General features: G+C 44.0%; 1 non-coding gene across 1 annotated transcript; it reads right to left on the bottom strand.

Moving 5' to 3' along the window:
• Positions 1 to 2,231: 2,231 nt before the first annotated feature.
• On the bottom strand, positions 2,232 to 2,304 carry TRNAK-UUU. The gene has a single exon. It is a non-coding gene; the product is annotated as a tRNA-Lys (tRNA).
• Positions 2,305 to 25,000: the final 22,696 nt, after the last annotated feature.

Consider the following 25,000-nt stretch of genomic DNA (forward strand, 5'->3'; position numbering starts at 1 on the left):
TATTATGAAACCGAAAAGCCATTTGAGCGAATACCACAACAGCAACAGCAAATACGCCGAACCCCCTAAACCGCGAAATTTTAAATCTCGAATCATCATAGTCGGCCAACACCACCGTGCGCTACATACTACCTACCCAAACATAATAAATAAGCCACATAAATACACTAACCAAACTCTTCTACACTAAACCTTACATACATTACTATCTATGCACTTACCTTAGCCTGCACCGTAACCCTAAGGTCCGTAACTATCGCACACTTATCCTACGGAGATATACCCAAACCAAACAAATAATCCAGACACATATACTTAACAAAACCCTACTGCTAACCCTACACTAAACCTTACATACATTACCTATCTATGCACTTACCTTAACCCGCACCCTAACCCTAAGATCCGTAACTATCGCACACTTACTTTACAGAGCTATACTGCAGATGGGCCAACCATGACATTTTGACATTTTGAATTTCGCGGTTTTGGACATTCGCCATTTCCATAGTTCTTGCAATGTGTCGTTCTTTTCCAATTCATTCAACTGGCTCTTTGGGCTTCTAATATAGACCCATGACTCTCACTGTGCCATTATGCTGTTAGTATAAGTATTGGCACATGGGATCCCCATCACTATCCCAGATTTCTGTTAAAAGTAACTAACTAAAAAAGGAAAAGCATTACTTTCCAAAATGAGCTCAATAAACAAGCAAATCAGGTCTATCAAGCTTGTACTATATTCACTTTGGGTGGACAAAAACTCCCTAATATACCCTATTCCTATCAAATTAGAAATAACCATAAATAACAAACATACATCCATGGTAACAAACAAGCGTGAGTATTATTATGTAAAGGAGCATCCTCTATATACTCATATAACTGTGTCAAAAACTATCTGATAAAATCTGTAGAATCATGCCTACCCCATTAAGTACTGCTCTGAGATGTTTTTCTACATATATGGACAAAGGTTCAGTCATCCATCCATAACCAGATACTATTGTTATGAACGGTGGATGGATCATGTCTTTATGAATCTTCAGTAACCCTTGGAAGGTGGGAACTAAAGGTGAATCAACCATACAATACTTATACAGGTCTGGTGTAATAGCATGGCTAAGCAATCATATAAAACAGATTGGACATCACTGCACACACATATTGTTAACATCAAAATCAGAGATAGTTTCATAAACATGTATATCACATAACATCTCTAAAATACTGTTATTATAAAATTCAAGATCCATCAAAACTAGTGCTCCTCTTTTATCTGCTGGCTTAATTAACATAGTAGTGTCTTCACGGAGGGCCCTGTTAGCTCACCAACCACTAAATTAAAAATATTCTTCTTCCTCATATCACTAGAGTTCATACAGTTAAAGTAGTCAGGTCCCGTTCACACATATTACAAAACAATTCAAGAGTGGGGCATAAAACAGGGCAAAAAGTACTAGGTTTAGTACTCACTGGACTATTAACTATAAGCATTAACTGTAGCGTAACAATCCTTGCAAAAAGTCTAATATCAAAAGAAACATCACACAAACTGGACTCACTAGCAGGAATGATCGATAACCCCTTCTGTGAAACAGATTTTTTTGTCTTTCTTAAGAACTTTCAGTGAGATATTAAAAATCAAAGACCTGATGTCTTGCCCCACATTTTCTTGAGTGTCGGTACTGGGGGGCCATCTAGATGATTTCCTATTCTCTTATACCCTCTGCTGTGGGAGTGACCTCTCTCCACTGAACCAACATCCTGTATTGGTAACAGTAAGCTTGGAAAATCCTGCTTCTGTCCTGTAGTCACATTACACTTCGGATGAACAACAGGTGTAGTAGGAGCATTGGATGCAACAGACATCATAGATAGTGAAGGTACATCCATGACTGGTGCATTACTAGATACAGTGTTGGAAACAGCCACAGTTTCATAGGTAGGTACTAGGCTACTGGCCCTAGGGCCTATATAAGCCTAGCCAAAAAGGTACCTTGGCTTTCGCCACCCAAGAAAATTATTTCCAGTGCCCCTGTTGAGCAGAGCCACAGAAGTGATCTCCGGGGCAAATTTCCTATCTCCCATCCAATCATCAAGATTTTTCTTGAAGAGTGCTAATGAGGAGCTTTGTTTGGTATAGACAGGTAGTTTGTTCTAGAGTATGGGAAGTCTCTGGGACAGGAATCTATCCCTCCAACATATTATAGGTTCATAAAAGAAGCATGTGCCCAAACAGGGACTTGAGCCCTGGAACCTCATATTAAAAGTCTGATGCTCTACCAACTGAGCTATCCGGGCTCCCAATGTCAATAGTATGAATATTAACTTAATTTCCTTTGTTAGATGAAGTGGGGGGGGGGTAATCCTTGGGCCATGAAAACACATGTCCATTATTGAAGTCAGCAAACTCTCTTAATTCTATAAATATGTTCCCTCTACCTTATATCCACAATTAATCTTCCCATCCTTACCAACATTACATCTAAAATTTTCAGTTTATTAAACAACTCAAGAACAATGTTCTCTTTCTACGTCCCATATTATCTTTCCACTCCACAATTTTTCTGTTTGCTATCTTTCTTCATTTGTAAGGAATCTTATATCCTCTAACAGAATAATATACATATCACATTTAGCACACCATTACAGTATCTATATTCATCTTACAACATTAACAATATTGTTCACATTTACTGAATGTAGTAGAAAAGTGTTGCTTTAAATTTATTTTATGTTTTGGGGAAATATTTTTACATTTTTACATTTTCATTTTTTATCATTATTATTTTTATTATTTCTGCAAGTGAATATTTTCCTGGATTTATGTACAAATAATCCTTAATCCTCAGAATCAGATTTTTCATTGGCTAGAACTTCAAAAAATTAATAATATCGATCCCTTCTCCTGAGCCCTCTTCCTGCAGGCACTGTCATTTTCCCTCCGTATTTTTTTTTCTTCTTCTTCTACAGTTTCTTCTTCACATGTTCACTCTCTCCCCCAGCCTCTTGTTAGACTTCTTTGTGTATGTTTTCTTCCTTCTCTGCTTCTATGTCATTATTTTCTCTGCTCTTGACAATCCATCCAAAAGTGTCCCTTTTATTTTAAACAACCTCCATTCAGGGACAGACCTTCTTGTTGTATGTCTTACTCCCCACAAAGAGAGAAATCTCCACAGAAGAAATGTGATTTAGGCTGGCCAGCATATTTTAATGTCCCTCTATAACCAGCACAAAAACAACACAAGTGTTTCACTACATTTTTCACATTTCAAAACACCTTCCAACATCCACCCTCCATTCTATAAGTTTTTCTCATCTCTAACTTTCACAGTTTCACACAAACATGCCATACATTTTCCAGTTCATCAACTCTAAACTGCTAAATAACATTTTTTTTCATTTAAGTTACTATCAGAATAAAATAACTGTTCCACGGATAAATGCCCATATTTTTGTTACACAGTTACAGATACTTCAACGAGTCCCTCAGTTTCAAATGTTGAGTCACAAAACGTCACAGCCTCTTAGTGTGTAATAGACTAAATTTCTTGAGCATTAATACCCAGAACAATTACCAAATTGTCCCATATATAATATCTGTGTATTATAGTGTCATTTTTGTGATTATTCTTACAGTTATTGTTCTCCTTTTTTAAAGCAGTTTTACTAGCCATTTGTTGTTGCTTTCCTTTCTTGTCTGCTGTCACTGCTGCATATGTTTTAGTTACTGCATTAACTGCTAATACAAAACCAGACAGCGTCTCAGCTTGTTGCTGATTTCCTCTATTTCTTTATGTTACTGCTGCAAAAATGTTTACTGCTGCATCTTGAGCTGCCACATCACCTGGTTCCTTTTCCATATCACCATCCTCAGCACAACCGAAAAAAAAATAACTACCATATCACCCCAGGAAACAGCAGAACTGTCATCTGAATCATCCTGCTTGGTTATTTTTAACAGAACATCATCTGAAAGCCCTCCTGATGCCACATCTGTCATCTGTACCACTTCAACAGATTCTCTTTCCTCCTTCTCTATTAAGACAGCTAAATGCTTCTCAATTGTAACATCCATGACACAGGAATCTTTATTTACACTCTGACGTTTCATTTCAAACAAGTTTTTCTCCAAATTTTCCTATTCCCCTTCAAACTCTCCATAGCTTTTCTCTCCTCCTCCATACTCCTGCTTTCCTTCGGCCACTTCCTTGCTGCTCTAGGAACCTTCTGGCACCAGCTAACAACTCTGCTACAAGTTCAGAATCATAAGACAATGAATATAGAATGGGCTGTGAAGAATCCAGATGAGATTCTGAAGAAATATGCAGATCTATCAGAGTTTTTTAAGGGTTTTGTAGTCTAAATATAAACATGTTTTGATAATTATTTGAAATATTGGATCCTGCTTTACTGAGCCAAATGTAATGAGACTATAGCCAAAAATCTGGATTTATGTATGCAATGTCCCAGATTGCCATTACTCAGAATATTCCTTTCTGCAAGGTATGAAGATGTTGGAGTTGGTATAAATTTGTTTGGGGTTGTCCTTTCATCTTTCTGTTTAAAAACCCATGTTGTGCACTTTTGCGCATCGTGCAGTGGCATTTAATTATGGTTAAACTATTCCCGGTGCCAGAAAGTCTGCTCTTCAGATTTTCCCTTAGAACTTGCCAGATTTCTAGCCTTAGCACTCAAAACTGTTTCTGTTCCATTAGAACTAGTCAGATTTCTGTTTCTTTGTGCTCAGCACTTGTCCAAATCTCATTGCAAGCACTAAATAATCTACAAATTACCACAGCACTCAACTTTCCTCACTTATCAAGAGGAAATCAATTTTTAGTACTTAAATTAATAAGCACTAACCAGGTATGTCTAAGAGTCAGCTCCTGGTGTTTTTTTCCTGTCCATCTGATGAATCTGTGCATCTTGGAGCAATGTAGCAATTGCCTCATGTACACTGACAATCCTCTCCTTCTACCACCCAGCACTACAACCTGTGAGAGATGCACTTATATAGCCAAACTGGAAGCCAAGCTCTCTCCAGCCAAGACTGGACTAGACAGTCAAGTGGAGAAGGTTAACACCACACTGCACTCAACACATAGCTCATCAAAATCTGCACCACCTAAACCCACACATAGTAACACATAACACACACACGTACATTCGCAGAGGCTCTCAATAAAAATCTGGCCAAACAACAGAGGTCTCCAAAGCTGAAACACAAGCAACCACTACCCCCCAACACTACCCAAACAACACATAGCCAACAAAATCAGTGTGCCACTCAACCTCAGCCCATAAGGCAAAACAACATACCCAACACACTAGTCATTGGCGACTCTATAGTCAGGCACACTGATGTCCCTCTCACCAAGCTAAACAAGGAGAATGTTACTGTCAGCTGCCAGTCAGGTGCCAGGATCTGCCATATATCACATGCACTCAGGTCACTCCACAAGTACAAGTATGACTCATTGTCCATATTGGAGTGAATGACCTGAGAAGCACCTCCCTGGACTACATGAAAAGAGATATGGAAGAGCTCTCTGACCATGTAGCCCAGGCAGGTATGACACTAGCACTGAGTGGCATCCTGCCATTGCCCAGAATGATACCACAGTACAAGGACAAAATGATTGACTTCAACAATTGGCTAAGCTTCTTGTGTCATTCCAAGGGAATCCAGTATCTGCCTGCCTGGGACTACATGATAGACAGGACATGATGCTTTGCCAGAGATGGACTGCATCTGTCACGTCTGGGATTCTGATATTACTGCCTAAGGCTATTGCTGCCCCTATAGTGCCTTTTTTAGGCAAGGCTCAAAAGTCAAACAAACTACCATAGTAGATACAAACAAATGAAAATTAAGGGTAATGTTACTCAATGCTAGAAGTCTAAACCTCAAAATGCACTCACTTAAGGCTCTCCTTAAGATGGAGAACATTGATATCTGTGCAGTGACAGAGACCTGATTTAAGGATCCAGAGAGCACCCCTACATTACCAGACTACAATTCTCACCACACCTTTTGGCCACATAACCTGGACCGAAATACTAAAGGAGGAGGTGTGTCCATATTCATAAAGGTTATTCACACCTCCAGGCTAGTTGCTCAACATAACACATCTGAAATTATCCAAGTACAATTAACACTAGGCAAGACTGCAATTCAGGTTGTAGCTTGTTACAGAGCCCCTGCCATTCCCCAGGATGCTCACTTGATGTTTCTCGATATACTGGAGAATATTAAGGTACAGCCCAATACCCTAATTTTGGGAGATTTCAACTACCCTCCATCAACTGGGAAAAGTACTCATGTACCAACTCATTTGCCCAATTTTTTCTGGAATTCATCAATTCCAACACCCTGGATCAGCTTGTCCATACCCCCACCAGGGGTAGCAACATCCTGGACCTAGTTATTACCAATTTGGGTAACAGATGTTCCATGCCAGAGGTCAACTCCTCACTGGTCAGGTCCAGGTCTGACCACAAGCTAATTGCCCTAGACTTCCATATCCCGGACCCCCCTCTCCATTAAGGAAACCACCATAAAAAAAGTCTTCAAAGCCAACTTCATGCTTCTTAAGTCAGAAGTGGCAAACTTTACTGCACCCACACAGATGGAAAATAGAGGCACCACTGCTGAATCATATACAAATGCAATGTATAAGCACATACATGAGTGTATGGACTGTGCCATCCCCAGCAGAACCAAGATGCTATCCTCCAAAAAAAGGAAGCCAATCTGGTGGTCCCCTGCCATAAACAAACTCTACAACAGAAGGAAGAAACTGTTGCAAAAAGAGTAAAATCCCAAGATTGCAAGAACTCCCTGGTCAGCCTCGGCAAGAAGCTGTGATCCCTCATAAACTTTTCCAAAGCTAGTTAAGAAAATAAAATCACCATGGATTCCGATGACAACCACAAAGCTTTCTTCAGCTATGTCAAGAATCTCAATGGCAACACTCAGATCTGCTCTGAACTACAGCACAATGGCACTACATTTACTGAACCATCTGATATTGCCAACATCCTGGCAGACAGGATCAGTGCAAACTTCACCCCCCACACCCCAAAGGGCCCATCCCCATACCAGAAGATTGCAAACCCCATGTAATCACGGGCACACAGGTAATGACCGCACTCTCCAAAGCCAAGAACACAGCATCTATGGGACTGGACAACATCCCAGTCTGCGTTCTGATGAACTACAGAATGAACTGGCACCCCATCTAAGTACCATGTTCAACCATAGCCTCACTTCAGGCTTTCTGCCTATGGAATGGTGCATAGCAATGGTTATCCCGCTCCACAAAGTGGGTGCCACCACTGACCCCAGGAACTACCGCCCCATTAGCCTGATGAGCCTGGTCTGCAAGGCCATGGAACGCATCATCCTGGAGCTTATAAACAAAGACATGGGTAACCTCTAAACTCTGGAGCCCACTCAGTTTGGATTTTTAAAAGGTAGATCATGCCTCTTAAACTTGATTGACTTCTTCAAAGCAGTCACCAGAATTGTAGACAAAGATAAGGTGGTGCACACAGCCTATCTTGACCTTGCCAAGGCATTCAACACCATCCCCCACTCTGGTATTATAGATAAACTCACTGGACTGGGCATAAATCCCTATGTCATGGGATGGGTGGCCAACTGGCTCACTGACAGAACACACACAGTGAAAGTAGCTGACTCCAAATCTGAATTCAGACCAGTGACAAGCGAAGTACCACAGGGTTTGGTCCTGGGTCCTCTCCTGTTCGATATCTACTTCCCTGAAGTCCAGGCTAATACAGCTGGTCTCTGGCTAATGAAATTCACTGATGACTGCAAACTAGGAGCCATAATTGATTCACCTAAGGATGTGGACATTCTACAAAGAGGCCTCACCGAGACTGATTCTTGATGTCAGAGTCATAGCCTGAAGCTCAATGCCAAGAAGTGCATTATCATCCCCTTTGGGAAAAACACTATACCCATGAACTACCACATAACCGGTAGCCTACTAAACACAGAAAGTGTGATAACAGACCTCGTGATTCAGGTGGACAGTAGTCTCTCCTTTGATAATCACGTTGCCACAGTTGTCAGGAAATCCTTCTACATGGCACACCTCATCACAAAGGGGTTCTCCTCCAGAAAAAGAGAGGTCATTGTTCCTCTCTACTCATCTCTCATCAGACCCATTATAGAGTACAACACCCCATTTGGCATGTGTGAAGATTGAGTTAAGATAGATGAAGGCTGCCAGCCTAGCCAGATAGAATATTGGAGATAATTCTGTCATCTGTAAATATTAATGTAAACCACAGACTTGTTGTCTTAAATGGTAAAAATAGTGTTACGTGTGGAACTGGAATAAATGTAACAACAGTGCACTCTGCTGACCAAGTAACGCATGTTGTGACCCTTTGACTTAAACATTGATCCGACCAGTCTAGATGAAAGATTTATGCCTATTGTTTTAAGGGCAGAGTTAATGACCAGAATTTGCATGCATAAATGTCCTTTATTGCAATGGTTTCTGCCCAGAGGTGAAGAATGTAAATATAGTTTCTGTTAGCCTGGGAACCCAGGGAAGTGTGAAGAATGATGTAATGTGAACCAGGAATTTGATTTTAAAAACAGAGAGAATCAGAGAGCATTAAGCATTTTTGTCTTGACCATCCAACACATCAGCACTGTCCTGCTCTATAAGTTTATTTTAGACTTGTGTTTTCTCTTATAAATAGCTAGAAACTAGAAGGATTAGATTAAGTGTTTTCTGTGATGTCAGAAATGTACTACTGAATTATTTTACGTAGTTCTCTGTGATCTCTGAACTCTTGACTAGCACTGTGTAGTAAATGTATTGTGTTGTGTTTTGACTATTTGTTATTAAATATTTTTAAACCCTTTCAACTGTGGCTGTTTTTGTAGAGATAATTTAAGCTCTTTAGAGTACATGCATGCCTTTGGTAAAATGGTACAAAGCCACTCCAATAGCTTTAACCATGGACTATACTACCAATTGGATAATAATATTGACAGTAATAATTGGACACCCTTTTAAGGGCATTTGGGTAGCTGATAAATATTAGTGGGTGGTGGCAGCTGGTACTACCGTATAAAATTCAGAGGAAGAATGGTTCTGCCAACAATCCTGCTAAAAAATTGAAACTTGAAAACCTTTAATAAAAATAAAACAATGATAAAATAAAACACACTGGCTCATAAACCCGATAAGCGCTTTCAGTGTAATACCTTTTTCAAATCCTATATGTTAGCCAGTAAAACATCCTGTTAAATACCTTCATTCTCTGATATTCACTCATTCAAAGATATTTAGTAGCCATAGCAACATATACACCCTTTCAATTAAGTTATTTAGAGTGCTAAAGAGGTTTTCCTTTTAGTGCAGGTTTTAAAGGAACAAATGCATTCAGACCTGGTGGCTGATCTGTCATAAACTTAAAAGAATGGCTACTATTTGTACTAATGTGCATATAAAGTGCATTGCTAGTAACTTTATTTCTTATGTCGGATAAATGTTTTAGGATACGTTCTTTAAACATTTGGTTAATTTTTCCTATGTAGTATTCCTTACAGTGACTGCAGGTTGCCACATATATGGTGTTCTTACTCCGACAATTTGCAAATCCTTCAAATTTATAGTTCTTCTTAGTTAAGGGATGTGTAAAGATATTTCAGTTGTTAATGTAAGAACATGCCTTGCAACTTTCACTTTTGAATGTACCAACTCTCCTACTCATTTGAAAGCTCCTGTTTTTGGAGGTGACTTCAGTTTCTGTTTTATAACATAGCAGTCTTTTTAGATTTTTCCTGTTCTTAAAAGAAAAACTGGGTTGATATGCTCTGCTTTTGGTGATGCTACCTACTTTTTCTTTTTTGGAAGTACCGTATAGTCTAAGAAAAAGGGGCACAGCTGGAGAACCTGTGCCAGCCTTCCCCAGGAGTGTTTGCGTGGTTGTATAAACTCTTCTCAAAATGTGTGTGTGTGTGTGTGTGTGTGTGTGTGTGTGTGTGTGTGTGTGTGTGTGTGTGTGTGTGTCAGCTACTTGGGTAGGGACATGAAGCACTGGTTGGACAGAGAGGGTGCTGGAAGTTTTAGCTTGCCCACTAGGCTGAGATCTGGACCCTATAGCTGTGCCAGTGGGGAGTCTTATTGGGGAAATGGAGAGCAAGGGAGCGACCAACCCTGGACTGACTGTGGTCTCTGTGTGCTCTTAAGGGAAATTGTACTTTAATGTGTGTATTTGTTATCCCTTCCTCCTATATGAGATGCCCCTCACTGGTGTTAGTGGTGAGGATTGAAGATCCTTGAATGCTGGGCCAGGACACGGGTGTCACAGCATGTACCTCGCAAGACATCTGCAACAACTAAAAAGGCCACAGAAATACCTCACTAGGAGGATTACTGGCCTCAAACAGTTGCCATATGCAGACCATCTCGGAAAACTCCAGCTCTACTCCATTGCATATCACCTCTACCTAACATACAAAGCCATGCCAAACCCATATCTGATGGACATGCCACACTTAAAAAAATCCCAATCCCTCTGAGCCACACACACCAGGGACCTAAACCTTGTCACCACAATAAACAGAACATGTTGGAGGGATAGATTCCTGTCTCAGAGACTTCCCATGCACTGGAACAGGCTACCCATTCATGTCAAGCAGAGCTCCTCATTCGCCCTCTTTAAGAGAAATCTTGAAAGTTGGATGGGAAACAGTAAATTCACCATGAGGATCACTGCTGTGGCTCTGCTCAACAGGGGCACAGGAAAATAATTTTCTTGGGTGGTAAAAGCCAGGGAACCTCATTTGGCTAGGCTTATATAGGCTCTAGGGCTGGTAGTCCTAGTACCTACCTATGAACCTATGAACCTATGTGGTGTTGGGGGCATGCACCCTGTAAAAGGCTTATAGGAAAAAAGCAATGTTCAAACTTCATCCTTCTCCTATGTTTTCTTTTTTTTAAATCTCAGGCTTGACAAAGGCAATAGCGAGCCAAATATTTTACCTAATACAATACCTCAGATTCCTGCTCCAAGAATGGTGCCTACAGTGTTTGAAGCTAGGACTGACCAAGAGCTAAAATATATGAAAAAAGTATGCCATAATAGAAAATACAGATTCAACAGAGTGGATGAATGTTGTCACTGTGAAGTAGGACAAGGTCAGGATATATATAGACTTGCAAGACCTGATGGATCATTATCCACCTAATGCTACTGGAGAGGTAAGAGCCACTATGCCAAATGCTGATTTGTCTTTTTTGTGCTTGTTGCAAATCAGAGATCTTGACAAAGTCAAATTTGATATACTCCTCCATAGATATGCACTTTCAATATATCATTGTGTCACTACAGATTCTTAGGGCTGTTATCTGGGCTCTCATCAGATCCTGAAGTCCTCCAAGGTGGACAAGCAACTATATATGAAGATTTAACATAATTGATGATATCATAATTTGAAATATTACAAAGCAGTAACATGAAATCCACCTAGTAAAGATGTTGAACAGATTGATAGCTCAAGGTTTGAAGGTCAGCATAACCTCATGACAGAATTACGTTACCTCTCTGAAGTACACGGCTCATGCTACAACTAAAAATTGTCTAGAAAAAGATGCTGATAATGTCAAAGGATGGATGGCTATACACTGCATACACTTTCATTAGAACCAGTTCCATTGAAATTAAACAGTCTAAATCATCACTGACCTCAATTAAGAATTACATAAACAGCATCCTCAACACCACTGTAAGCCTGCATCTCTAACTGTACTAACTTCAGGATTGCACAACACTGGGTATAAAGAGAAATTTCCTATGCATCTATCTTCGGAATCATCATTTTCTTTTGACAGGTTTAGTCAAAATACAGCTATTGATAAAAATTGTGCTTTTTTTAATACACTACTCCACAAACAGTAACACTATATGTCAACGCTACTGTTAAATTATAGAAATCTAGGATATATCATCCCTTACACATTTCTCTCAGATAGTGCCATATGTAATTAAATCCCTGCTTGTCAAATGCCACAGTACCATGCAGTAAACTTTGAGACCATGACGCATTATGGTGTTTTGCAAAACAAATGCAGAATTATGAGTTACTGAAACATTAAGGTAGTACATCACCAACACTTAAATTCTAGGATGTATCTCATTTACCACTTGACAATTAGATGCTATTTAATGATGTCTACCTGCAGGATTGTTGTAACAGGATAGACCTGTGGACAATAAATATCTCTAGATTAGTGAGAGATACACATGACCATTATTCAAAGATAGAAAGCAGATGATCACCATTATCCTTGGCTGTCAGAAATTCTATAACTGTACTTATTGCAATACATTATAGTGGATTCTGGCCATAATGTGTTATTGGCTCAATAAGCAGACCACTTACATTTAGTGCTATAAGATCAGAAAAGTGTGTGCTTTATTCCCACGCAAGGTTTGTTGTCTTTTTCAACAGTAGCAGTTTTAGTGTAGTGTACCCCATAACGAGTGTGTTGCTAAATTAATGTGCTCTCCTTTATATGGAATGAGATGATAAACAAAGTTTCTATGTGACTTGGTGGTATCACAGGTTGAAGTAAAATATCCCATAGCACATATCTAAAATAAGAAATATACTGTAACTGTTGCTCTGGACGAATTTCCCTTACCCATTTTGAATACCACCTTGGGTATCCCATGAAAATAGTTTCTCAGATAGTCAGACTAACCAGGCCAAAAACATGTATAAATGAACAAATAGACCTTCAAAAATTCTTACATAAAAATCCATCATGTCTGCTGAGAAAAATTATGACTTGAAGGAACAGTACAAATCAACCAAAATGTTACCCGTTGATGAAACTTGGAACAGAGGACATCAGAATTAGTTTAAAGAACTGCTAATAGAAAAATATTTGGAAGTTCTGTGATTTCTGGTGCAGTCATGGATGTCAGAAAATGACATCAGAAAAATCTTATTCTAGAGATGGTCTAGAGTTTAAAAAGACTACCCCCCGGATTCATGAAGCTCGGCGCAAGGCTGGTGTAAGGCTTGCGCCGGCAGTGCAGTGTATAACCGGCGTAGCAGCGCCACATGCATAGTAATGAGTGTGCGCCGCAACCACAACCACGTACAGAGGGCACGTGCGCGAGCCCAAGTAGGATGCGCCCGTAGGCGTGGCCAAGCCGGCGAGGAGCAACCTAAAGTGCTGACTGTCACAGGCCACCTGCAATAGTAACCGCACCAACCAGTGTCCGTGGATAATGAAACGTACGCAGAGTATGCAACATAGTACCCGTCTACACAAAACGGAGAACCAAACATTAACCCACGAAGTCCAAATTGTACCCGTCCAAGGAACAAAGGATACGCGTAATACCGTGTCCGTCACGCAATGCACTGTCAGTGGGCATACCCAGTGAAGGTGTACCGCAGCATGTCAGCGTGCCGCACCTACACACATACTTGTGCATGGTCACCAGCAGTTCCACAGTGGTAGTGAGAGTACACAGCTGGGCAGCCGTGTCTATATAACAACCAGAAAGAAACCAGATACCCTAAACACAGACAAACATGTGCATAGCAACATGTACTAGACCCAGCAACGTACCCATCGCATACACATAGGATGGCGTATGCCGAAGCAGAATATCCAGAAGCAGAACCCATGCATGCAAATGTAATACACAACAGCCCCGTCATAGCACGTAACCCGCACCCATGTACGACCGTCCACCCAATCCAGCTAGCAGCCTTGCGCAGCTGCACACCTACACACAGTGGGTATACCCCAAATGTAGTATGAAGTATTGTCCTAGGCAGTGCCACGCGTGCAAATATGTACCCCACATGTCAACATCCCACCTCAGGTACTGATATCCAAATGGCCGCATGTGAATGTGTTGGCAGAATGCATACATCCCGCATGTGGTACGGACCTGTCGAAACCCCATAGGCGTTCACACGCCATGGTGCCCATAACTGCACACATCTGGACAAAGCAGTATGTGCAGCCACTGTACCGATGATTAGCTATGCAGACATGTCAAACACAACACATAGGGCGGAACATCCGCCCACCAAGCAGGACACCCCAACAGGGTGCCACATGCACAGAAGGTGAAGGTGGGACATCACACGTAGATAATAGTGGTGCCGTATGGCCAAACACCCACGGCCAATGCAAAGGATTGAATAACACGTATATGCCCGGATGAATGGGTATGTCATATCATGGGAATAGCCTAAGCTATCCAACATAATAGCCATGCATAACAGATACAAACTGCCAGTAACACGCAGTAATAATGCAGGAAGGCATACACGACTGTGGGAATATCACAGGACATATGGCACGTGCCAAGTGTCGACGCATGACACAAATGTCCAGGATGGGGCCCCCTGCAAAGAGGAACACGTGCCAACCCCACCCCCCACTGACGTATCGGCAGTAGAAACACAACCCAAACACACACCAACACCACCGTCCATCCCACGATAGCAACGGAGGCCGGTCAAAGACCACCATGATGCATGCACAAACAGGGACACATGTAACCGTCGCTCTGACAACCCCCCACAGGCCACCGAATAATAGTATGGACATACGCATGTAATGCTGCGAATGATGTGTGGTAGTCCTCAGTATCACAGAGGTAGGTACACAGATACACTGTAATCAACCGTGACATATGTGCACTGTACACAGCATACCTGCAGGTAATACATAGTTCAATCATGTGCCACAGAAATATCCACGTACGAATGAGGACAGGGGATAGACAAGTGTGAATGGGACAAACACAGAACATGGCATATGTATGGTAACCGGCACCACCCACAGCATTGTATGCCAATAGCAGAAGCTATTGTAGGTTGTCCAAACACACGTGCCCGTACACACGGAATACCATAGCAATAACCCATGCCCGGATGTGGGTAATGCTAGATATACCCACGGTAGACGTGGTGCGGTCCTGAGGCCGATGCCCGAGGGACCACACAAAGGCAACCGTGTGTAAATACAGCAGTACCCACACCCAGACGCGGGTCATTGCTAGTATGCCATATCATCTAGGGAAAGAAACCATATATTCCCAGACATAATGGCACAGCATAATGCCTGTCCGCCGCCCATCCGCAGACATACGGCACCCATGGCGGTGCGGACGTACTGCGTGAGATGTCCATTGCCAATGTCAACACTGTCTCGCTATGTGAAACAAAGTCAACATAGCGATTCAATACAAAACAGCGACGGAGAGCCCGATGTCCCCGTTGCTGTGCTGTTCAACCTGTTCCGCCATGTTAAATGTGTGTAGCAGAGCGGGACTGCCCCAAAGTAAGCAACAGACATGTCCGTGGCTCAGTGAAAGCTGTCACGCAATGTTAAACCCATGTAACATAACGAGACAGGTTATAAATACCGAGGTATAGTAATGGAAATAGGTCCGGTCGACCAGACCGTGTGCAATTACTATGACACGATCTACAACGGGCACGCCGGCCAATCAGCGCGCACGGTTAGGAATAATGGGGGGGATATGGTATCATAGACACGGACAAACCGTGCCCATGTGACTCGTCTGACATTCGTACACGGTCAGGGCAGTTCCGTACACTAGGTGGACAAGACCAAACCCAAAGCACCACAGGAACACCCTGACAATCGAAGGCCTGTATGCGTAGGGGCTATAAGCCCCCGTGATCTGAATATCCCTGCGGTCACGACATATGCATCCTTGGCCATGAGCGGTAGAGAATAAGGAATGTGTAACATGTAGTACCGCACTTTTCCCAGCAGGAGAATGGATGCCTGTGACGTACGTGAGTGCGGGGGGGTGGGGTGGGGGGATATGTTAATGTAGCTAAGTACCATGGGTATGCATATAAATGAGACAGAACAGCTAACGTGTAGTGGTCACAGCAACCGGCAAACGTGAATGCAGTCCTGTTTGAATTACGACTATAGAACATATAAATGTGAACGTGTATGTAATGCGTCCATGCCGCAAAGACAGTTACATGTGTAAAGGTGAAAGTGTGTTCCGCACACGTCCGTCAACCAGATCAGAGATATGTTACCGGAACAGTCACAACTAATACAGACCACGTAACCACACAGACCCAGTAAACATATGTAACCAGAATACGGATATGCATGTGCGCCTGCGCGTAACCCACAATTAGGAAATGCAAGTGCGCTTGTGCGTGTGTGATCCGCTCACAGCAGGGAAAGTTAATGCTGTGTCCTCCACGTTAGTTATACATGTCTCAAAACTGTCAGCCTCTGAAAGTATGGAATCAGACAATGCCATGTAAAGTACCGGTAGAAATAGTGAGAAACACATGCTATGTGATAAGACAAACATAGAATGTGGATAGAATAACGTGTGTGTTAGTAGTAGGGATTGACGACGGTTATGCATCTGTAACCCGACCCACTTGTCAGAAGGTGCCACCGTACAAATTGTGTTTAGTTGGCTCACACTTGTTGACCGTGCTAGGCTAGCTGGATATATGTCCAGTGTCAGCAGAGGCCCATGGAGAAATGCTCCACACACAATAATAGCGCAACATACCAAAGCACTCATATATGTAACCAAAAAAGAACAACAATAGAAAGTGTCCTGAAAGGACTGGTTACATACAGATCCCAGATGACAGAGAAATATATGGCCAGTGGAAGCACGTCACAATTACGGGATCAGGTCCCTATAGAATCAAGAAGGTCTCACATGACACGCCAGCGAATTGCCAGATAGACACAGGTCAATGTAACACATAGCAAGATTAAGGGCCAGCCAGCCATACACCCTGCCAGAACCTGTACAGTGGAAAGGTATGGTATGGTAATAGATGTGTGTACACAGGTAATCCACAGACAGTAACAAAGCAAGGTATGAAACAAGGGGTTCACATGTATATATCTACACACAACAGTCCGACGGCCCGTATATATGACACATGGACATAGATATGTCACTCGAAAACAAGATGTAAACAAATACAGTTTATTTCATATCATATTTATATATGTATATACAGTCATATTTTTATTTAACATTGTAACTCTTATTTACATTTATATTTATACAAAATATGTATTTAATTGTACTTATTTATTCAATGATTTGGAATCTTAATACAACAATTATACACATTAATACACATAATTTTATTATCAAGACACTACATTCTAAGGTTTACTCACAACAATTATCAATTATTTTTCAATTTACTGATTGTATTTACCAATATTGTATTTATATTAACACATTGTTGTTGTATTAATGTTTCCATTAAGTTATGTATGCAACACTGATTTTTATATGTCACTTTATCTTTAAGACTTGGAGTATTGGCTACTTAACTATGAGCAAGTTTATTGATTAATTGTCTTTAAACTGACTCTGAAGGAAGTATATAAGGGATGACTATCTAATGTATTTTGTACTCTGATGATGCCCCATGTTAGAGGGTGAAAGCGCTCAGTATCTTTGGACTGTGGAGTGTATCGTTTTTGTCATCGTCTGTTTTGGTCTGGTTTATGTTCATTAATGTCTTTTATGAAGATGACCAGGACTCAAGGTTTGCTGTATTTCTGCTTACTGGTACATGGATATAGATATGCCAAGTAATACATAATATGGGTAGTCAAACAGACATCCGCGAACGGGGAACATACAGCATCAGTCAAAACCACTGGCCAGATGGTGACAGTCCAACAAGTTCTACACTTTACATATGCACACTGGTGTACATTGTAGGACTCCAAAAATTGCTCCATTTGCAACCCCTGCTGCAAAAGAAGTGACAGCCGTGACTACGGCACAGCTAGACATATGCACCACCAGCGTGTTTAAGGTTGATGACACGTGTCCATGAAATGCAAGACATATGAACAGAAATCCCCAGATTGTCGAGTCCATAGAAGTGCGTCCACATCCCAGTCCCGCACACATGAAGGATGTGTAATGTGTACCTTCGAGGGTTGCAGCCATGGGATCCTGGGTATGCAGAAATGGGGCTCAGTGTTGTTTGACAGAGAATCCGTTGGCCCGCCCCGTGGGAGGGATGTGGGTATAGCACATGCCTTAATCCCCACTAATGATGCAAAGTATACTATTGCTACATTGACTGTTTAATCTACCTATGTGTTGTTTGGATTGTGTGCCATAAGGTACCAGCAGTTATTTTATGTTGATTGGTATGTTATATATTATTATTTCGCTGGTTCCATGCTCTGTTGGCTGGTTGTGTACATGTTGGATATTTTATGGATTACACCTAAACCATTCCTAACACTGAATGTGTAACAGACCCTTCCAATGTGGAACTCTGAGGGAGTCCGAGGAGCATGACCCATTGAAGACCCCAAATGAGGTACGTCCCTCATAACCAGGTACACTGGAGAGGTATGCTGGCGTAGCCATGAATACGGATGTTATGAGTGTCACTACCCATGCAATGGAAATAGCGATCCCTATCATCCACCACACAGTCCGGAATGCTTAGGCAGCAATCAGCTAGGAAGGCACAGCACTATGTGAAATGTAACAAGGGCAATGGCCGAACGTCAGGGTGTTTACACATAATGACAACAGGTCAGGGTATGCAGGAGATACCTATCCAGAATACATGTACTGAACCGGTGATCCTAGGCTGACAGGTGGGAAGAAAGACAGCAGGACAAATGTGCAAACATGCATATGTCCTACCCCGGTAACTGTGGATGACAACGTATGACCCGCGAAGGTCAATGTGGAAGATAAGCAGACACAAAGGTGACATGTCCCCCAGTGTGCCATGAAGTGTCAGCATAAAAAATGTCAGGCCCCCATAGCCGTACGTGAGCCCCGCCACCGACGGGAAGCGCAAATACGACGCACACATATGGTACAGGAAAGAACAAGTAGTGTGGATAAGCAGATGTAGACCTGTGTGAGGAACACAACTGGCTGCGTGGGTGAGCCGTGCAAATACAAAGTAATGCCATGTGGTCTGTCATGCCGCCACACACTCTGTGTGTATTGTAGGCAGACAGTAGGCATGTTGTAGTAGTCACATACCCTGCAACTGCACAGATGTACACAGACTGAGTAGAGGTCTGCCTCATATGTCCACTGTGTTCCACGTAACAGTAGCAGTCCGGCGGCCACATGATATCTGACGACAGGACACAACGACAAACATGCGAGGAAGACACCACATCTGACGGAAATGCCATACGCATGCATAACATATCACTGTGCCCACTATCAATGTTTCCAAGAGAAACATGACATGACTGGCCCCGAGTGTCCCACTATCTCCTAAGGCCGTGTCAAGATATACGTCCCCTGAGGTGGAGTGCTATGAACAGACACAGATACATGTGTGTGGAAACACTAGGATCCACTCCAAAATGATGGGATGTGCTCATAGCCGGCCTTAGGCATAGGACAACCCGGCGGCTGCCTAGGGCGCCGCACTAGCAGGGCCACCTTTCCAGTAGTTATGTCATGTAGGTACACCAGGATGGGGGCACCATGTGTTGTGGTGGTGGGCGCCATGGAGCCCTATCGCCTAGGGCAGCGGTTGATCTAAGGCCGCTCCCGTGCTGCCGTAGGAGGGGTAGTATGGTCCTCAGGTATGTGCTGAAGTGCACATGAAACAGAGGTCTACAAGGATTACCCATAGTGGCGACACCTGCACAGACGGCTATAGCGGGACATACACACGACCATGCACACAGCTCAGATAGACATACCCACAACCATAAACAGGCAATGATACACAAGGTTTATGGCGTGTACGGGTACAGTGTCAGTACAGCAAGGATAGCTGTCTGCCACGATATCCAGCAGATGTCTCTAGGGCGTGCCGGAATACGGACGTTGCATGGACAATGAGTGGATATGCATCGTACCACAGTTCTATGTGTCAGCCGTGCAAATATGCGATACATGGGACAGACAGCTGCCCATGCAAGAGCAGCGCTATGGGCATAACATATGTATGTATATATACATCGAGAGAGATACAGACGGACACATGTGGCAAGGCCGGGAGTGTAACGTACACAGCACCACCCCACCACACCACAGCAGGGCGCACGTGGAGAACACGCTACGGAGGTCGCCAACCACAGCAGGCACAAAGGCAGTCCACGAGCTGCGTCTCACTATCCACAAACACAGAGATGTTGGCAGGATATAAGTGTTCTGCGGAACTTCTAAAGCCATAACCTATGAACCCATGCGGCTGGGAGCATAGACACACACACACAGCTGGCAGGCATGGGGATTGACCTTACACCCACCTACCCAACCGCAAGACAGTATGACACAGGTATGGAACGCGCTACGTGGACCACTGAACACAGCACTGTCAGAGGCATACGTCTAGGTGGGTGACAACATCCATTAAGGAATAGACACCGATAGCCAAGGTATGTGTTGCGAAGCATCTAAAAGAACTACTCTCTCCAGGGGCAGCTGAAAACACACACACACACACGGGGAAGGGCTGGGAGTTGAACCTACGCCTACCTACATGAACACACTACAGCATGATGCATTTACAGAATGCACTACCGAAATTACTGAGCACAGTGCTGTCAGAGGCATACTTCTAGGCGGGTGACATCATCCGTAAAGGAATAGCTGACAATAGCCAAGGTATGTGTTGCGAAGCATCTAAAAGCACGACCATCTCCAGAGGCAGCTGGAAACACACACACACAGGGAAGGGCCGGGAGTTGAACCTACGCCTACCTACATGAACACACTACAGCATGATGCATTTACAGAACACGCTACCGAGATTACTGAGCACAGTGCTGTCAGAGGCATACTTCTAGGCGGGTGACATCATCCGTAATGGAATAGCTGACAATAGCCAAGGTATGTGTTGCGAAGCGTCTAAAAGCATGACCATCTCCAGAGGCAGCTGGAAACACACACACATGGGGAAGGGCCAGGAGTTGAACCTACGCCTACCTACATGAACACACAGCATGATGCATTTACAGAACGCGCTACTGAGATTACTGAGCACAGTGCTGTCAGAGGCATACTTCTAGGCGGGTGACATCATCCGTAAAGGAATAGCTGACAATAGCCAAGGTATGTGTTGCGAAGCATCTAAAAGCATGACCATCTCCAGAGGCAGCTGGAAACACACACACACACACACACACACCTCACACACACACGGGGAAGGGCTGGGAGTTGAACCTACGCCTACCTACATGAACACACTACAGCATGATGCATTTACAGAATGCGCTACCGAGATTACTGAGCACAGTACTGTCAGAGGCATACTTCTAGGCGGGTGACATCATCCGTAAAGGAATAGCTGACAATAGCCAAGGTATGTGTTGCGAAGCATCTAAAAGCATGACCATCTCCAGAGGCAGCTGGAAACACACACACACACACACACACACACACACACGGGGAAGGGCCGGGAGTTGAACCTATGCCTACCTACATGAACACACTACAGCATGATGCATTTACAGAACACGCTACTGAGATTACTGAGCACAGCACTGTCAGAGGCATACTTCTAGGTGGGTGACATCATCCGTAAAGGAATATCTGACAATAGCCAAGGTATGTGTTGCGAAGCGTCTAAAAGCATGACCATCTCCAGAGGCAGCAGGAAACACACACACACACACGGGGAAGGGCTGGGAGTTGAACCTACGCCTACCTACATGAACACACTACAGCATGATGCATTTACAGAACGCGCTACCGAGATTACTGAGCACAGCGCTGTCAGAGGCATACTTCTAGGCGGGTGACATCATCAGTAAAGGAATAGCTGACAATAGCCAAGGTATGTGTTGCGAAGCATCTAAAAGCATGACCATCTCCAGAGGCAGCTGGAAACACACACACACACCTCACGCACACACGGGGAAGGGGCGGGAGTTGAACCTACGCCTACCTACATGAACACACTACAGCATGATGCATTTACAGAACGCGCTACCGAGATTACTGAGCACAGTGCTGTCAGAGGCATACTTCTAGGCGGGTGACATCATCCGTAAAGGAATAGCTGACAATAGCCAAGGTATGTGTTGCGAAGCGACTAAAAGAACTACTCTTTCCAGGGGCAGCTGGAAACACACACACACACACATGGGGAAGGGCCAGGAGTTGAACCTATGTCTACCTACATGACCACACTACAGCATGATGCATCTACAGAACGCGCTACCGAGATTACTGAGCACAGCACTGTCAGGAGGCATACCCCTAAGTGGGTGATATCATCTGCAGAGGCAAGGCAGCCGATAGGGAATGAAGACAGAGTGCGCAGTCACACAGCATGTTACCATCCCAAGGTGGGCGTACAGTAACACGGTAGTGCTGCACTTGGGAATACCAACTAACTACGGAGCACAACATCATGACATGGATACGGGATGCACCACAGACAGTATACCCTATGAGAGGGCAACCGGCGTGCATGATGTAGGCAGCCATTGTGACATATCAACCACATATGACTCACCTGGATGGCCACCATGGCTATGCAGGATGTCATTGGCCATGGCTACACGCCTAGTAGCGGACATCGGTGCCGACTGTACTGTGTACCCCCGAATGGCGTACTGGGCATGCCCTCACACCTAGCGGTCGTGAAGGGGAAACATACATGCACACGGGGTATAACCACAGACGTGCGCGGTGTGCACTGTACTGTGTGTCCATCTACACAGCTGCTTACTGGGCATGCTCACACACTTAACATTTGCAGAGTGCAGACATGCATACACATGGGGTGGAATCATGGAAGGGCAGAGTGTGGACCTTCGTGTGTGTCCACCTACACAACAGCAACTCGGGCATGCTCACACACGTGGCGGTTGCAAAGGGGGAACATACATGCACACAGGGTATCTTCACAGACGGGCGCGGTGTGCACTGTACTGTGTGTCCATCTACACAGCTGCTTACTGGGCATGCTCACACACTTAGAATCTGCAGAGTGCGGACATGCATACACATGGGTGGAATCATGGAAGGGCAGAGTGTGAACCGTCATGTGTGTCCACCTACACAACCGGTGTGCACTGTACTGTGTGTCCATCTACACAGCTGCTTACTGGGCATGCTTACACACTTAGAATCTGCAGAGTGCAGACATGCATACACATGGGGTGGAATCATGGAAGGGCAGAGTGTGGACCATCGTGTGTGTCCACCTACACAACAGCAACCCGGGCATGCTCACACACTTAGTATGTGCTACGCGCCATCCAGCATGCAGACGGAGTGTACACACCGCAAGTCACGGCCAGGTAAACCCGTCCACACGCACAGGGTGGATACACATGCAGTTACACGTACACACACAGATGACATCACAGGCGTCACGGGTGCAGGCTGAACATGTACACACTGCAGTGAACACTGTAGCTGCCATGCCAGCACCATGTCATCGGTGCAGCAGTATGCCTCACGGTCCAGCAACAGCATGTGACATATTTCCACAGGTCTATATGGTGGTGTACACCCGTCATGCAGAGTACACATGTACTATCAATGATCCCACAGCTGTGATGTAGTCTGCCCATATCGGTATACATGGACAGGCGTGCTCCACACATACCATGGCCCTGACACAGATATGACACATGACTGCAGCTGTACCACAGTGAAACAAAGTCCGGATATGTCATATATGTGATTGTCTGGCTGTGTGCATGGACTGCACACAGGACACATACAAAGCCTGTGATGTACCACATTCATAACACTGGCGTACGCGGTAATACACACACGAATGGAAGGTGGACACATGTCTGTGGTATGCTCCCCCTACAGGGTGTAGCGGTGTTGACTGGGACACATACCCTTGTACAGTTTGCCTGTGACAGCTGCGATACCATACCACAGTCCATGTTCCATGTATGTCGACACACGTCACAACGTAGCAATGCATACACACATGGCAACAGGGGATACATGTGACACGTGTACCGTGCATGGTGCAGCCATGCATGTGCGGTGTCCGATGTCCATAACACAGTTGCAACCCCCTACCACATGCATACCCATCATGGGGGCAGTCATATGGTGGCATAGTAACAGCACACATGGCAGTATGTGTGTACATCATGTGTTTAAACACCTGTCCACATGCATGTGTGCAGGTGGTGGTCACAGGTGTGTCACACACCATCCTACCCTGCCATGTGCATACAGTCTGCTATGTCGCTGTTACATGACAGTGCTGCCATAATGCATACCCATCGGTCAGGTGTCATCGACCATATGTCACATGGCTACTGTAACACCTACCACCTCCCAAGTGCATATATCGGCACAGCTGCTGGATACAGTGTTGGTACGCATAATGCACTACATACCGCTGCACGCCTGCACATATCCCATATAGCGGGTGTGGCATTCCCAGCACCGACATGTGTGCAGGAATGTGTGCCCATGTATGCCACAGATTGGGGGGACTATGTCCCACGTGCCACACATCACTGTACACCATGGTAGAGATCTATACATACCTCAGTGTGGGGTGCATGGATGTGGATGGTGCAGTACATGCAACACATCGTCCCTCCGTGTAGACATGTGTGGTCAACACCATGTGAGTGTGTCAACATGTCTGTATGTCTGCTGCCTGTTGTGAGGGTGTATGCAGATATAGTGTTGTGAACAGACACTAACCACACAGGGTGACCATCCCATACTGGTGCTGCATTGTACAACCCTGTCAATGCCATAGTTGTGAGCCATACTGGCCACCTGTGCAAGTCTGCCCCCTGTGACATGGCGTGTGGGTGCATTGTATTGTGAGGGTGCTGACCACACAGGCAGGTGTCCCCATCTGCACACAATGGGGTGTGCACCATAGTGGTGTACACCCCGCGATTGCGGACATATTCCTGTACCGGTACAGCATCCTACTGCTGCACAGCGTGCACCACAGCTGACAGGT

Source organism: Protopterus annectens, chromosome 8.part0, assembly GCF_019279795.1.
Source record: "Protopterus annectens isolate FY-2018-M chromosome 8.part0, PAN1.0, whole genome shotgun sequence".
NCBI classification, from domain to species: domain Eukaryota; kingdom Metazoa; phylum Chordata; order Ceratodontiformes; family Protopteridae; genus Protopterus; species Protopterus annectens.